Source organism: Salvelinus namaycush, chromosome 10 (assembly GCF_016432855.1).
Source record: "Salvelinus namaycush isolate Seneca chromosome 10, SaNama_1.0, whole genome shotgun sequence".
NCBI classification, from domain to species: domain Eukaryota; kingdom Metazoa; phylum Chordata; class Actinopteri; order Salmoniformes; family Salmonidae; genus Salvelinus; species Salvelinus namaycush.
The window spans coordinates 26,334,896-26,350,447 of NC_052316.1; the positions used below are offsets into that span (position 1 = coordinate 26,334,896).

The following is a 15,552-nucleotide window of genomic DNA, read 5'->3' on the forward strand; positions in this document are numbered from 1 at the left end:
CTTTCTTTACACGTTCTCTCCCACAACCCTACAGCAAATCTCCTTCAGCTGCCCCCCAGATCATCTCTCTCTCTCTCTCTCTCTCTCTCTCTCTCTCTCTCTCTCTCTCTCTCTCTCTCTCTCTCTCTCTCTCTCTCTCTCTCTCTCTCTCTCTCTCTCTCTCTCTCTCTCTCTCTCTCTCTCTCTCTCTCTCTCTCTCTCTCTCTCTCTCTCTCTCTCTCTCTCTCTCTCTCTCTCTCTCTGCGTGGAGTAATTGCTTAAACATTCGTGTTGTGAGGCAGGGGGAATGCCTCTTCACTGTAAGCCCAGTGGTGTGCAAATAGAGAGAGAGAGAGAAAGAAGAGCAACAGAGAGAGATTAAAAGGTGAAAGAGAACAGTAACCGTTCTATCGTTTTTGCCCTCACAAGACAATCTGATATAGGAGAGATAAAGTCCCAGTTTCTTCACAAGCACCACTCTGTCTAGAAACAGCTACAAATGTCAGACATTCATTATAGGACATGCAGCATTGACGCAGGCAAGGCAATGGTGTGTGTTTGTGTTTGTTTGTCTGAGGTGATGATGGCTCGTTTGAACAATGCCAACCCATCTCTCTCTCTCTACGGGGAATGCGTGGAGTAATTGCTTAAACATTTGTGTTGTGAGGCAGGGGGAATGCCTCTTCACTGTAAACCCAGCGCTGTGCTCTGAGAGAGAGCGAGAGATAGAGGGAGAGAGACAGACAGAAAGAGCGACAGAGAGATTAGGGAAGGCAAAATAACAGTAACAGTTCTATCGTTTTTGCCCTCACAAGACAAGCTTGATCATATATAGTAGAGATAAAGTCCCAGTTTCTTCACAAGCATCACCCTGTCTAGAAACAGCTACAAATGTCAGACACCATTTTCCAGCGAGTTTATATTTCTATTAGTGTGCTTATTAAAACATCTCAGACACACTGTCACAGAGTTTATATGAAACAGTGTTTCTGTTTCGGAGTTTATATGCTGGAGGCATTCCAGTGTTTCATCTCCAGCATATAAACTCCGAAACAGAAACACTGTTTCATATAAACTCTGTGACAGTCTTTGAATCCATGTGGAGTAGATTTCCTCCACAAACCAACTTCCTCCGCTTTACAAACACAGGCTTGGGCGCATTGTGCTTGTTGTCAACACACACACTCATACACATACTCTCTTTGTGATTCTAAACACAGACAAGCTGTCTTTTATTGATTCGATGGCCTGGTTTAGTGTGGGTAAGGGAGGGAGGGATGTAGAGGGGGATGGATCTAGTGACTAAGGAGAGGAGATAGAGGGGGGCTATCAGGGGGAATGAAAGGGGTAAGGAGGAATGCGCGTTTGCAGAGGACTTGAAGAATGTGTGATTATGAATGGACTTTGCCCTCACCCGTGTGTGTCTGTTTGTGTGTGTGTGTGTGTGTGTGTGTGTGTGTGTGTGTGTGTGTGTGTGTGTGTGTGTGTGTGTGTGTGTGTGTGTGTGTGTGTGTGTGTGTGTGTGTGTGTGTGTGTGTGTGTGTGTGTGTGTTCGTGGCAGGAGAACTTCAGGGATCCGACAGAGTACCTACCACTCCTCCAACACATGAAGTCTGCTGGTGAACACCATCTAGGCAGACAGTCTATAGACCCTCCTGTTACTCTTGGGTAAATCTAAGATAATACATCAGCTTCAATACTGCCAGAGAGAACAGCAGCCCAGAGAGGGAATGAGACAGACAGATTTACTATGGAGAGATAATCCCATACTGCCAGAGAGAACAGCAGCCCAGAGAGGGAATGAGACAGACAGATTTACTGTGGAGAGATAATCCCATACTGCCAGAGAGAACAGCAGCCCAGAGAGGGAATGAGACAGACAGATTTACTATGGAGAGATAATCCCATACTGCCAGAGAGAACAGCAGCCCAGAGAGGGAATGAGACAGACAGATTTACTGTGGAGAGATAATCCCATACTGCCAGAGAGAACAGCAGCCCAGAGAGGGAATGAGACAGACAGATTTACTGTGGAAAGATAATCCCATACTGCCAGAGAGAACAGCAGCACAGAGAGGGAATGAGACAGACAGATTTACTGTGGAGAGATAATCCCATACTGCCAGAGAGAACAGCAGCCCAGAGAGGGAATGAGACAGACAGATTTACTGTGGAGAGATAATCCCATACTGCCAGAGAGAACAGCAGCCCAGAGAGGGAATGAGACAGACATATTTACTGTGGAGAGATAATCCCATATTGCCAGAGAGAACAGCAGCCCAGAGAGGGAATGAGACAGACAGATTTACTGTGGAGAGATAATCCCATACTGCCAGAGAGAACAGCAGCCCAGAGAGGGAATGAGACAGACAGATTTACTGTGGAGAGATAATCCCATACTGCCAGAGAGAACAGCAGCACAGAGAGGAATTGAGACAGCCATATTTACTGTGGAGCGATAATCCCATACTGCCAGAGAGAACAGCAGCACAGAGAGGAATTGAGACAGACATATTTACTGTGGAGAGATAATCCCATACTGCCAGAGAGAACAGCAGCACAGAGAGGAATTGAGACAGCCATATTTACTGTGGAGCGATAATCCCATACTGCCAGAGAGAACAGCAGCACAGAGAGGAATTGAGACAGACATATTTACTGTGGAGCGATAATCCCATACTGCCAGAGAGAACAGCAGCACAGAGAGGAATTGAGACAGACATATTTACTGTGGAGCGATAATCCCATACTGCCAGAGAGAACAGCAGCCCAGAGAGGAATTGAGACAGACATATTTACTGTGGAGAGATAATCCCATACTGCCAGAGAGAACAGCAGCACAGAGAGGAATTGAGACAGACATATTTACTGTGGAGAGATAATCCCATACTGCCAGAGAGAACAGCAGCACAGAGAGGAATTGAGACAGACATATTTACTGTGGAGCGATAATCCCATACTGCCAGAGAGAACAGCAGCACAGAGAGGAATTGAGACAGACATATTTACTGTGGAGCGATAATCCCATACTGCCAGAGAGAACAGCAGCACAGAGAGGAATTGAGACAGACATATTTACTGTGGAGCGATAATCCCATACTGCCAGAGAGAACAGCAGCCCAGAGAGGAATTGAGACAGACATATTTACTGTGGAGAGATAATCCCATACTGCCAGAGAGAACAGCAGCACAGAGAGGAATTGAGACAGACATATTTACTGTGGAGCGATAATCCCATACTGCCAGAGAGATCAGCAGCCCAGAGAGGAATTGAGACATACATATTTACTGTGGAGAGATAATCCCATACTGCCAGAGAGAACAGCAGCACAGAGAGGAATTGAGACAGACAGATTTACTGTGGAGCGATAATCCCATACTGCCAGAGAGAACAGCAGCACATAGAGGAATTGAGACAGACATATTTACTGTGGAGAGATAATCCCATACTGCCAGAGAGAACAGCAGCACAGAGAGGAATTGAGACAGGCATATTTACTGTGGAGAGATAATCCCATACTGCCAGAGAGAACAGCAGCACAGAGAGGAATTGAGACAGACATATTTACTGTGGAGAGATAATCCCATACTGCCAGAGAGAACAGCAGCACAGAGAGGAATTGAGACAGACAGATTTACTATGGAGGGTTAATCCCATACTGGCAGTTGGACACAAACAGTATCTGCTGATTAGCATAACACACACACACACACACACACACACACACACACACACACACACACACACACACACACACACACACACACACACACACACACACACACACACACACACACACACACACACACACACACACACACACACAGCGTCCCGGAGCTGTGGGAGAGTGGAGATTGCGGATGTTTTTTAGAATACATGTTTTATGTGGAGAGACGCTGTGCTCTTTAGGAAACAACACTTCTAAAAACAGACCTCACCTCAGCCCTGCTCTACAGCTGCACAATGGGACTGGAGTGCTGTGTGTGTCTGTGTGTGTCTGTGTGTTCGGACTAGAGCTGGGAAGCTATTCAAGGTTGGCGTCTTTCTCAGAATATAAATTCAAGTCCTCCCCCTCTCCTCTCCACTCTGACTTCTTATCCAGTTGGCTGCTCAGAAAGCAACAAAGAGTGAAAGTCAATGCTAAGTAAAGGTCTCTATAGCGGCCAATCTTATTAATTTGAGCAGAGACACATCTCCTGTTAATTTCGAAATGCAGCTGAGTGAGATATCAGCCCTGTTACCGTGTTACCATTAGCTGAACATGAAAATTGTTTTTATGTGCAGTCTGACCAGAAGTCAGTCTCTGTGGGAGATGAGAGAGTAGCCTTACAGCCCGGGGGAATCGCCCTATGCTAGTGTTATACTCCTATAGCTGCTGTTGGCATTAACCCTCGTCTCTACATCCCATTAAGACCTATAGCATTACATTATATTACAGCAGTTTCACATTCTAGCTTTAACCCATTCAGTCACATACATCTCATTAACCCAGCACTCCACCTCCTCTGGTATAAGGTACAGGTAACTGCCAAAATAAAGGAAACACTTGAGTAAATGAGGGATTCAAAGTATATTGAAAGCAAGTGCTTTCACACAGGTGTGGTTCCTGAGTTAATTAAGAAATTAACATCCCATCATGCTAAGGGTCATGTATAAAAATGTTGGGCAGGCCATCATTTTGACTACCATGGCTATGCCTGTATAGGATGGCAATGCCCCCATCCACAGGGCACGAGTGGTCACTGAATGGTTTGATGAGCATGAAAATGATGTAAACCGTATGCCATGGCCATCTCAGTCACCAGATCTCAACCCAATCCAACACTTATGGGAGATTCTGGAGCGGCGCCTAAGACAGCATTTTCCACCACCATCAGCAAAACAGCAAATTATGGAATTTATTGTGGAAGAATGGTGTTGCATCCCTTCAATAGAGTTCCAGACACTTGTAGAATCTATGCCAAGGTGCATTGAAGCTGTTCTGGCTCGTGGTGGCCCAACGCCCTATTAATACACTTTATATTGGTGTTTCCTTTAATTTGGCAGTTACCTGTACATCTACTTCCCCAGCCACTTTACTCTGACTGACTAACCGGCTCTATAAATATTTTCCAGAATTTCTTACATTCCTCATCAGCCAGCAGTACCGAGCTCTCTTGAAGTGACATCTGGTGTAATTGTGTGTGTGTGTGTGTGTGTGTGTGTGTGTGTGTGTGTGTGTGTAGGGGGCACTCAGGAAAGGGTGGGAAACGGAAAGGTAGTGTCGGTCGGACGTAGGTGTGGCTCACTTTGCTGTGAAACATAATCCCGTCCACTTTCCAGCCCTTCCCCCCTCCTCTTCACATCCCTCTACCTCCGGCTCCCCCCTCTTCCCTCTCCCTCTCTCTACCTCCATGTAACCCCATTTCCACTCTGCCATCTCCCTCCTCCCCTCCTCCCTCTCCCTCCAATCAGTGGAGTGATGGTGTGAGTGGGACCCTGTAGAGGGAGGAATGTGTTGGGTCTGTGGTAGTAATGAGTTATAGATGTAGCTGGGCCTAGCGTGAGTGGTCTACAAGGCAGGCTGTTAGGGCTAGTGTTTGCCAGGCGCCTGTTGGATGGATGACTAATCTAACCATAGGTGGCTCACATGGCAACTGTAAACACACTGTGAGAGCTTATTGCACACACACACACACACACACACACACACACACACACACACACACACACACACACACACACACACACACACACACACACACACACACACACACACACACACACACACACACACACACACACACACACACACACACACCAGCCAGGTCGCGCAAGATCCACTGCGAAATTAGACGTCCGTCCAGGTAAGCAGGATGTCCGGAGATGACTTCAAAACCTGCCACTAAGGGCAACGGTGAGCGCTATTACCATCAAGTAGGCTTGGGTTTTGCTAGGGCATTGTAGACGGGGATGGCGGATGGGGGAAGCCATGAGCTGAGGGTCGCGTGTTCAATCCCAGTGCTAGACATCATTTTTTATTTGGGGGTTTTAACACTAGAACCGCTGGGCCTCAAGGGACTCCCCTTCAAGCTAATGAGCAGTCATTCTGACTGCAACATTCTAACAGTGTAATTCATACATTTTATGTTGGCAAAAATAATGATTTGGTTGTGTTTATGAAGGTCTTAGGTAACATTAGAATATGACGATTTTTTATTCATTTCAAATAACACAGCATTTTCTTTAGTTTATGTTTCTGTAGGCTATATGTAAAAAGGAAAAACACAACTTCAAGTGTTTAATAAATGTTATTCGTGGAGTGCCTTTGTTACAACTATGAAACAGAAAGTCGTGTTGGAATGCGGTAACAGTTTCTCTTTATAACAACCAAATAAAAAGAAATACCCCAACCACGAAGACGCACAGTCAGTGATGACATTTCTGTCTGATAATTGGCCCTTAGCATTGTTACCGGCTTGTTCTATCCAAACAGTGCTGTCCCTTCCTCTCTGCTGTCTCCCCATTTCATTAGGTGGTGGCACACCTGATCAGTGTGCAACGTCCCCACCATCTGAGTCATTTTCATTCAGATTTTGCAGCAACGCTAACACAGCATGTGCATCCATTCGTCTGGTCTTCTTGCCATTGTAAATTGTGCACACTCTCACTGTTACTACAAGTAGGCCAGAGTGGACTGATAAGACTGCTTGGATTTGGTGGACTGATATAGGGTACATATCATTTAGAGATTATAATTAGTAGATCAATACAATAGAGTGGCTCGCCCTGTTCTTCATTCACAATTGGTGATTACATAATTATGCATTGTTCGCTGCTACTCGCTCATCAACTCACCCATTCTCTCCCATCATACTTCATTTATTTAATCTGTTGTTATATTTGTGAAATTAGTTTCGGTATAGTTTAGGTTCATTTTCGAGGCAATTATCGGGGTGATTATCAATTGGGAACGGCACCTTCAAATGTTGGGAGAAGGAGGGGCAACGTGGAAAACATTCAAAAAAGGACATTCCCCCCTAAAACTGGTTATAACTCCAGTTTTGTTTGTGATATTAAAATTCTAACAACGACAGTATGTTATATAGACTTATTTAAGATAAGTCAAGGATGGAGGGGGGAAGGACTTCTTAATTTTCACGATTTCACAGTATTATTTTACCTCATAGTGTTCAAATACTGTATATAAAACACAGGGAGATATCCCGATTTTTTTGACTGCACTGGGCCTTTAACCCTATCCCAAACCCTTAATTTAACCATTTGGAATTAATGCCTAAACTTAACCTTCGAAATTTGACGTTTATGGGCAAACATCTGATTCTGCAGTGAGACTGTGAGAGCTTATTACACACACACACACACACACACACACACACACACACACACACACACACACACACACACACACACACACACACACACACACACACACACACACACACACACACAGAGACATAGACAAACACAAAAAACAAACACGTACTTAGGGTTAATTGTTGTGTCCGGTGCTGTTTATTCTCCTGTAGACCAAACACAGTTGTGTTTACAGTGAAGTATTACAACCCCAATCTTACAGCTGCAGACAGTATTATAGCCCTTTACGGGAGTGGGAATCATTAGGCTGATATGGGAAGAGGAGCTGTGTTTATACTCACAGGGACACAGACTACCGATATGTTTAAAGGGCTGTATACTTCAGGAGAGAAGAGATAAACCATTATTGGATTGACGAGATTATATGTAATCTAATATATAATCTAAAGATAATTATATATATACACCCCCACTCATTTCTCCTCTGTATATAGCTGTATTATGCTGCAAAGGTTATGGTGAGAGAAGAGGTCTGCAGTACTATGCCTGACATTTACTGTATACACACATTGTGCACACATGCTCCCCTTGCTCCATTCATTTACAGTTCTGTGCATTGATACAGTCAGGCATGTGAACATGGTTCATATCATGTATAGGGCATTTCTGGTTTGGTATTGTGATATCATGGGATAGTAGCTATATGGTTAGGCCTATGGGTGTGGATTGCTTCTCTATTCAGACCCTGTGTTGTGTAATATATGCCATTTAGCAAATGCATTTATCCGAAGCCACTTACAGTCATGCGTGCATATATTTTATGTATGGGTGGTCCCGGGAATCAAACCCATTACCCTGCCGTTACAATTGCCATGCTCTACCAACTGAGCTACATAGGTGAGGCAGCTCCTGAGGCTTTAGCTCCAGAAATGTACTGGGTTGCATAACTACAGTAGATTGAGATCCTTGCATGTTGACTACACCAACCTTCATATAGGGCACCCGGACTGTGTGCATGTTAATAAGCTACTGTGGCACCATGGCCAGGCTGATGTGTGTCCCTTAAACAGCCAGTTGGTCTCTGACTACTGGGTATAATGGCTCCAGTGGAACTACCACTTTTAGGGCTCCCGAGTGGCACAGCGTTCTAAGGCACTGCATCTCAGTGCTAGAGGTGTCACTACAGACCCTGGTTCGATTCCGGGCTGTATCACAACCAGCTGTGATTGGGAGTCCCATAGGGCGGCGCACAATCGTGTTAGGGTTTGGCCGGGGTAGGCCCTCATTGTAAATAAGAATTTGTTCTTGGCTGACTTGCTTAGTTAAAAAAATATATATATAAGTACATCACACACAGTTGGTGTGTGAGACTATGGGTTGTATGGCTAGATGATAATGATACACTCCTGAGGTTTCTGAGACCTCACGGCTGTCATTATATATGTTACTGTGACAGACTGGACTGGCTGTGTGGGTAGCGTGTGTGTGTGTGTGTGTGTGTGTGTGTGTGTGTGTGTGTGTGTGTGTGTGTGTGTGTGTGTGTGTGTGTGTGTGTGTGTGTGTGTGTGTGTGTGTGTGTGTGTGTGTGTGTGTGTGTGTGTGTGTGTGTGTGTGTGCTTGCCATATGCGGTCCCCTTGTGCGTGCTGTCAGCAGCAGGTTGTGTGATAGGAATTGGGATGAGGTCTCACTGTAACTGTCCTCTCCTCCGCTCATCTTTCTCTCCTGTGTGTGTGTGTGATCCTGCATGTGTCTTTCTTCCACAAACTGTTTTAGAGTGGTGTTGAACTCTTGATTATAATTCCAGGGTGTTTAGCAGTATGTTCTAAGTGTGGGTTTAAAGTTTTGGGTTTCAAGTGTGTGTTAAGTGGAATTCTGTGTGTGGGCATCACACATAAACATCTGACCACCCCTTCTGTTTCTTTCTCTGGTCTCTCTCTCTGGTCTCTCCCTCTCCCTTCTCTCTGTCCTTACCTTCCCTGATAGGGCCTCATCTCTCCATCTCTTCTCTTCAATGTCACACCGACCCCTCTGTCCTCAATACTAACTATCTCGCTCTCTCTGGGGGTGGGGAGATATTCACTGTTTAGGGGAACAATGGTTCTTTTGATGCGTCTGGACTCTTTGTATCGTATCGCTAATGAGCACTAATAGTCCTCTAGTATAGCGAGGGATGGAGGGGGAGAGATAAAGGGAGAGCGGGAGGGAGAGAGAGATTGTTTATCTGTTTCACTTGCTTTGGCAGTGTAAACATATTTTTCCCATGCTGATAAAGCCCTTTGAATTGAATTGAGAGAGAGTTCCTCACTTCTTGTGTATCTCAGCTACTCCTCCCCTCCCTCAGTGTCATTGGCTGGTCATTTAGTTGACAGGAGACTGACTAACAGAGGTGGCTGTATGGGCAGCCAGGTCGCTCAAGATCCACTGCGAAATTTGACATCCGTCCAGGTAATGTTTTAACCCTATCCCAAACCTTAACCCTTACCTTAACCATTCGTAAGTAGTGCCTAAACTTAACCTTCCAAATTTGACTTTTATGGACAAACGTCTGATTCTGCAGTGAGACAGAGAGCTTGTTGATATGTGGCTGTATATTACACTGTGTAAGACTGTTGTTTGGCTGTGGTCTTATCCAGCTTTTAGTTGTTATCCTTATCTCTATCTCTCTCTATCCTGTTTACATACAGAAGTCTGTAGAGGAGAGGCTCACAGGCTCACAGCTTCACTGGAGAACAATACCGAAAACATTCACAGCCTAGCCACGATTTAACACCCATTGTCTTTAACACACACACACACACACACACACACACACACACACACACACACACACACACACACACACACACACACACACACACACACACACACACACACACACACACACACACACACACACACACACACACACACACACACACAACTCCTGACAGGGGTAGCAGGTCTGGGCTGCTACCCCTGTCAACTGGCCTATCTTAATTCCGTTTAAACTAAATGGATGAAAGATTATCTTAGTGCTACCATGATTTTGGGAAACCAGCCCTGATCTCTAGATCAGATAGAGACACCCTAGCCGCTATTACAGTACACTCTGCCCTTAGTGACAGCTGGAACTCTGGTGCTCTGATATCAGGGCCTCGGGGTAAGGATGGGTGGACAAGGGGAGGATGAGAGGGGAATGAGTAGAGGTAGAGAGATGGAGGGGTAGAGGAGAGGAGAGTCATCAGGTTTCAAAGGGCATCCAGCCCTCCTCTCCAGACCAGGTCTTTGTAATAACACCATTATAGCAACAATAGAGAAACGCCCAGCGGGCCTGACAGACGGCTCCATACTCTATAGTCTATACTCTATATAGCTCTGGGAGTTTGTGTGCTGCTGGAGTCATATGGGGTCTCGGGTTTCCCTCCTAAAGCAGATTTCACATGATGGCAGAAATGTGCTGGACTCCCCAGGCCCCATGGGGTCAGGCACAGGAGCAGGTGGAAGATCAAATCATTTCAACTTTGAGCACAGCAGCACTGCCTCAGAAGTGCCGTGCTGGGCACAGCCTCCCCATCCTATGGAAAGCAGCTGTTTTTCCCCTTACAAAGAAAAGACTAGAGGGAACGTTGAGTTATGTAACAGCTACTCTCTTCCTTCAGATCTAAAAACACTTAAGGGGTAGGGGTAGAGGGTAGAGGGTAGGGGGAGCTCATAGAGAATGATAGAGACCTATAGTGGCCAAAAGGCAGTATTAGCGTGCGCAGCGCCATTGAGGGTTTCCACCATATTAATGTAGTCAACTGGATGGGACTTCCAACTTCATTGGCTGATCCCTCCTAGTGACTCCAACCGGGTCATCAGGAGGGATCAACCAACCGCGAAGAAGAAAATGGACTACTTCAAAATGGAGATTGCCTCAATGGCGCTGCCCATGCTGTCACAGATGCCATAATAGCACAGATACAATGATGAGGCCTCTTTCCATCTCTATGGGGAGGGGGGGGGGGCTGGAACAAGGACCCCAGAGGCTCTCCTTTGCAGGTGCCTGTCTGTAAAGACCCCTGGCCCAGGGGTTGTCCTATCAGGTGCCTGTGTGTAAAAAGCTGGTTGTTTATTGGTGTGAATAAAATCTCTCAGTGTAAGCACGTTTGAGCCGCACCCCCTACCCTGGCTAGCTGGCTGCCCTTTCACTGCAGCAGAAAAGAGGCCATTCATTCTGTACACTGCTCTGCTGACACAGCAGCTTGTCTCTCTCTCTCTCTGTGTGTGTGTGTGTGTGTGTGTGTGTGTGTGTGTGTGTGTGTGTGTGTGTGTGTGTGTGTGTGTGTGTGTGTGTGTGTGTGTGTGTGTGTGTGTGTGTGTGTGTGTGTGTGTGTGTGTGTGTGTGTGTGTGACAGCAGCATGTGTAGACAAAGCTCTCTCAAACACACTCATACACAGATCAGCTGTGGTGTAGAATTGAAAATGAGGAGAACAGAGGAATCCAAAGGATGAGAAGGGCTCCTGAGTGGCGCAGTGGTCTAAGGCACTGCATCTCAGTGTAAGAGGCATCAGTACAGTCCCTGGTTCAAATCAAGGCTGTATCACATCCGGACGTGATTGGGAATCCCATAGGATGGTGCACAATTGGCCCAGTGTCAATTGTAAGAATTTGTTCTCAACTGACTTGCCTAGTTAATTAAAGAAAGAAGGGTGGAGAGAAGATGTTTAAGTCATTGGTAGGCCTACAATACTTCAGGCTAGCACTGATCTCGTGTGAGGTCACTCTCTGACCCCTGACCATTAATCTCTAACCTTGCAAAGTGCAATAGTTCTTCAGGGTCCACACATGGCTTAATGTCACACACACACACACACACACAACCACACAGTGTTCTATAGCGGAACTAGGGCTCAGCTAATGAACGTCATCAATTAGGACCAGATAGAACGTTCAGTTCCTCAGAAAGGTCTACACCTTTCATAGATTTTAAAATTTTTATTTTATTTTGTGTTATTGACTGTACGTTGGTTTATGTGTAACTCTGTGTTGTTGTTTTTGTCGCACTGCTTTGCTTTATCTTGTCCAGGTCGCAGTTGTAAATGAGAACTTGTTCTCAACTGGCCTACCTGGTTAAATAAAGGTGAAATAAAATAAAATTAAAATAAAAAGGTGTCAGGTACCCTACTGAACTCTCCCTCCTTTTCCCACATTATTCCCTCCAGTTTCTCCAGCTTTTTCACAAAAGGCCTTGTCATGACCACACACACAAACACACACACAGTTGCATGCACACTAATACTGAGCTGATCTACAGTATCTTCATGCGGAGGAGAGACAGAAAAGGAGGAGGAGGAGGAGTGTAGCTTTAATAGACTAGCAGGGCGAACAGGGTCACACTCTTTAGCCCCCCTCCCCCTCCCCTCTATCCTTGTCCCCTGTCCTTCTGTCTCCACGGTCAGGGTTGACCATGGTCTGTGTGACAGAGAGACAGAGAGGAAATCCTCTGTTTAGAGCAGATCACAATGCCTATTCCTCTTCTCTACAACTCCGGCCATTCACCCCCATCCTCCCCTCCCTCCCCTAGTTTACATTTTAGTCATTGAGCAGTGAGCAGGGTATAGTTCTAATGCTGCCTGGGTCTAAAGCCATGTATAGTGCCACTAGAAGTTCAGAAAGGAATCCATCCTCTTGAGCGCAACCCCAAAATGAACCCCAAAGCCAATCAAACAGGCACCTGGCGCTAATCCCTCTCATATATGCTTGCTCGCTCGCTCGCTCACACACACACACACACACACACACACACACACACACACACACACACACACACACACACACACACACACACACACACACACACACACACACACACACACACACACACACACACACACACACACACACACACACACACACACACACACACTGACTTGTGGTTGGCATTAGTCCATATTGTAGTCAGTAGATTAAAAGCTGGATAATCGGAAACATAAATCTGTATAAACAGCTTTTTTTTCTCAACCCCCCTCTCTCCGCTGTCCCACTTCTCTCTCTCTCTCTCTCTCTGACGAGTATTCTGTGGTTTCTCTCTCAGTCGAGAGGAGACAAGTGCATAACAGAATCTGATAAGACTAATAGAAACTTTCCCCAGAGCAAAGACCACTCTGCTCCTAAAACCACCCACGTCCCTCTTCCCTCCGTTCTCTCCTCTGTCTTTCTCTCCCTCCTTCTCCTGTATCTCTGCTATTCCTGGTCGTCTGTGAATGGGACCCAGTGAAAGACCTTTTAACCGAGTCTTTATTTACTTCTTTCTTTTCACCTTTCTCTCGCTCTCTCTCTCGCTCTCTCGCTCTCTCTCTCTCACAATTCAAAGGGGCTTTATTATTAATATTATAAATGAACAGTGACCATTGCGCTAAAAAAGGTTTCAAAAATATAAAGATTTCAAGTGTTATATTCTCAGCTAAGTGTTTTAGCAATGTGCAAGAAGATAAACAGATAAGTATTGGTGATATTTACAATGTTGTTTGTGCTCCACTGCTTTTCTCATTACAACAGGCCACACATCTTGCTGCTGTGAAATCTTGCTGCTGTGATTGCACATTGTGTTATTTCGCCTAACAGATATGGGAGTTTATCAATGTTGGATTTAAAAAAAAAAAACTTTGTGGGTCGGTGTGTCTCTAATGTGGTCTTACATTTGGCCGGAGGTTAGGAAGTGCAGCTCAGTTTCCACCTCATTTTGTGGACAGTGGGCACATACAGTATCCTGTCTTCATTTGAGAGCCAGGTCTGCATATGGCGGCCTCTCTCAATAGCAAGGCTATGCTCCCTGAGTCTGTACATAGTCAAGGATTTCCTTCATTTTGGGTCAGTCACAGTGGTCAAGTATTCTGCCACTGTGTACTCTCTGTTTAGCGCCAGATAGCATTCCAATTTGTTGGTTGATTCTTTCCAGTGTCTCAAATAGTTATCTTTTTGCTTTCTCATAATTTGGTTGGGTCTAATTGTGTTGCTGGCCTGGGGCTATGTGTGGTCTGTTTGTGTTTGTGAACAGAGCCCTGGCATCTACTGGGCAGAGAGATGGGGAGAGAGAGAGCGAGAGGATTCAGCAAGGACAGAGAGCCTTTTATAAACAGGCAGTCAAGGCAGAGAGGAGAGGGTCTGACATCAGAGAGGGTCCGCTGCCCCCCCCTCCCACACTCACCCCTTCTGTTTTCTGTTTCACACTCTTGAGCTTCCCTTCTCTTTGAGTGGCTTAGGCCGGTTAGTGTAGGACAGTGTGTGTGTGTGTGTGTTAAAATCCATGACCTCCTTTCACTCCTTTTTATTAGCAAGTAAATCCCTCCTCCCACCAAGGACCAGGCCAGTATGAAGGGAGAGAGAGAGATAGAGAGAGAGAGGGAGGTGGTTCTGGTCCTTCAAATGGGCTTGTCTGTTTACCATACGGATCACTGGAATTCTCACAGAGTGTGTGTATTGACAGTAAACTCAACAGTACATTAAAATAACTATCTACAAGTGTGAGAGAGACACCCGTTCCCAGTCTCTCTCTCCAGTTGCAGCCATGGTTGGTGTGTGTTTGTGCAGGTGTCTGCAGTGAACTACCTGTCTACCGCCCTGGACCATTCAGATGTCTACAGAGAGAAAGAGAAGAGGGAGAAGGAAGGAAAGAGAGAGCTGGGTGAGAGACAGAAATTAGATGTAACAGAGATGAGGAGAGGGAGAGAAAGAGGAAGAAGAGGGATAGAGAGATAATTGCAAATTTTGTTCATTTTATTATCTATTTCACTTGCTTTGGCAATGTAAACATATGTTTCCCATGCCAATAAAGCCCTTTGAACTGAATAGAGTGGTTTCTGATTGATCAGAGGACATCTGAGATGTGAGATAGCAAATGTTATGTCTGAGTGTTTGAGAGGTCTGAGCAATAGTCTCAAGCTACTGTCCCCCCCCACTTCCAACACACACACCTTTTTATTAGAAAAATGTTCCAGAGCGTTAAAAGCTTCAAAACTTAGCCATGTTATTCTTATTTTTTACACATTTTACAACCCTTCAGGACTGACTGTAAACCTCCAGCTACAGTTAACAGGCCAGTGGTTCTACTGCTTTGATTTGGAGATATGGAATTATTTTCCCTGGTGTGTGTGTGTGTGTGTGTGTGTGTGTGTGTGTGTGTGTGTGTGTGTGTGTGTGTGTGTGTGTGTGTGTGTGTGTGTGTGTGTGTGTGTGTGTGTGTGTGTGTGTGTGTGACATGGTAATGAGCCAGAACAGACTGGAACATACACA

At 45.4% G+C, this 15,552-nt stretch overlaps 1 protein-coding gene across 2 annotated transcripts in view; it reads left to right on the plus strand.

Annotated features, from left to right (window-relative positions):
* The window catches only part of LOC120054902 (phospholipid phosphatase 3-like), a 34,301-nt gene that overhangs the window by 1,884 nt on the left and 16,865 nt on the right, over positions 1–15,552 (plus strand). The window lies entirely within an intron of this gene.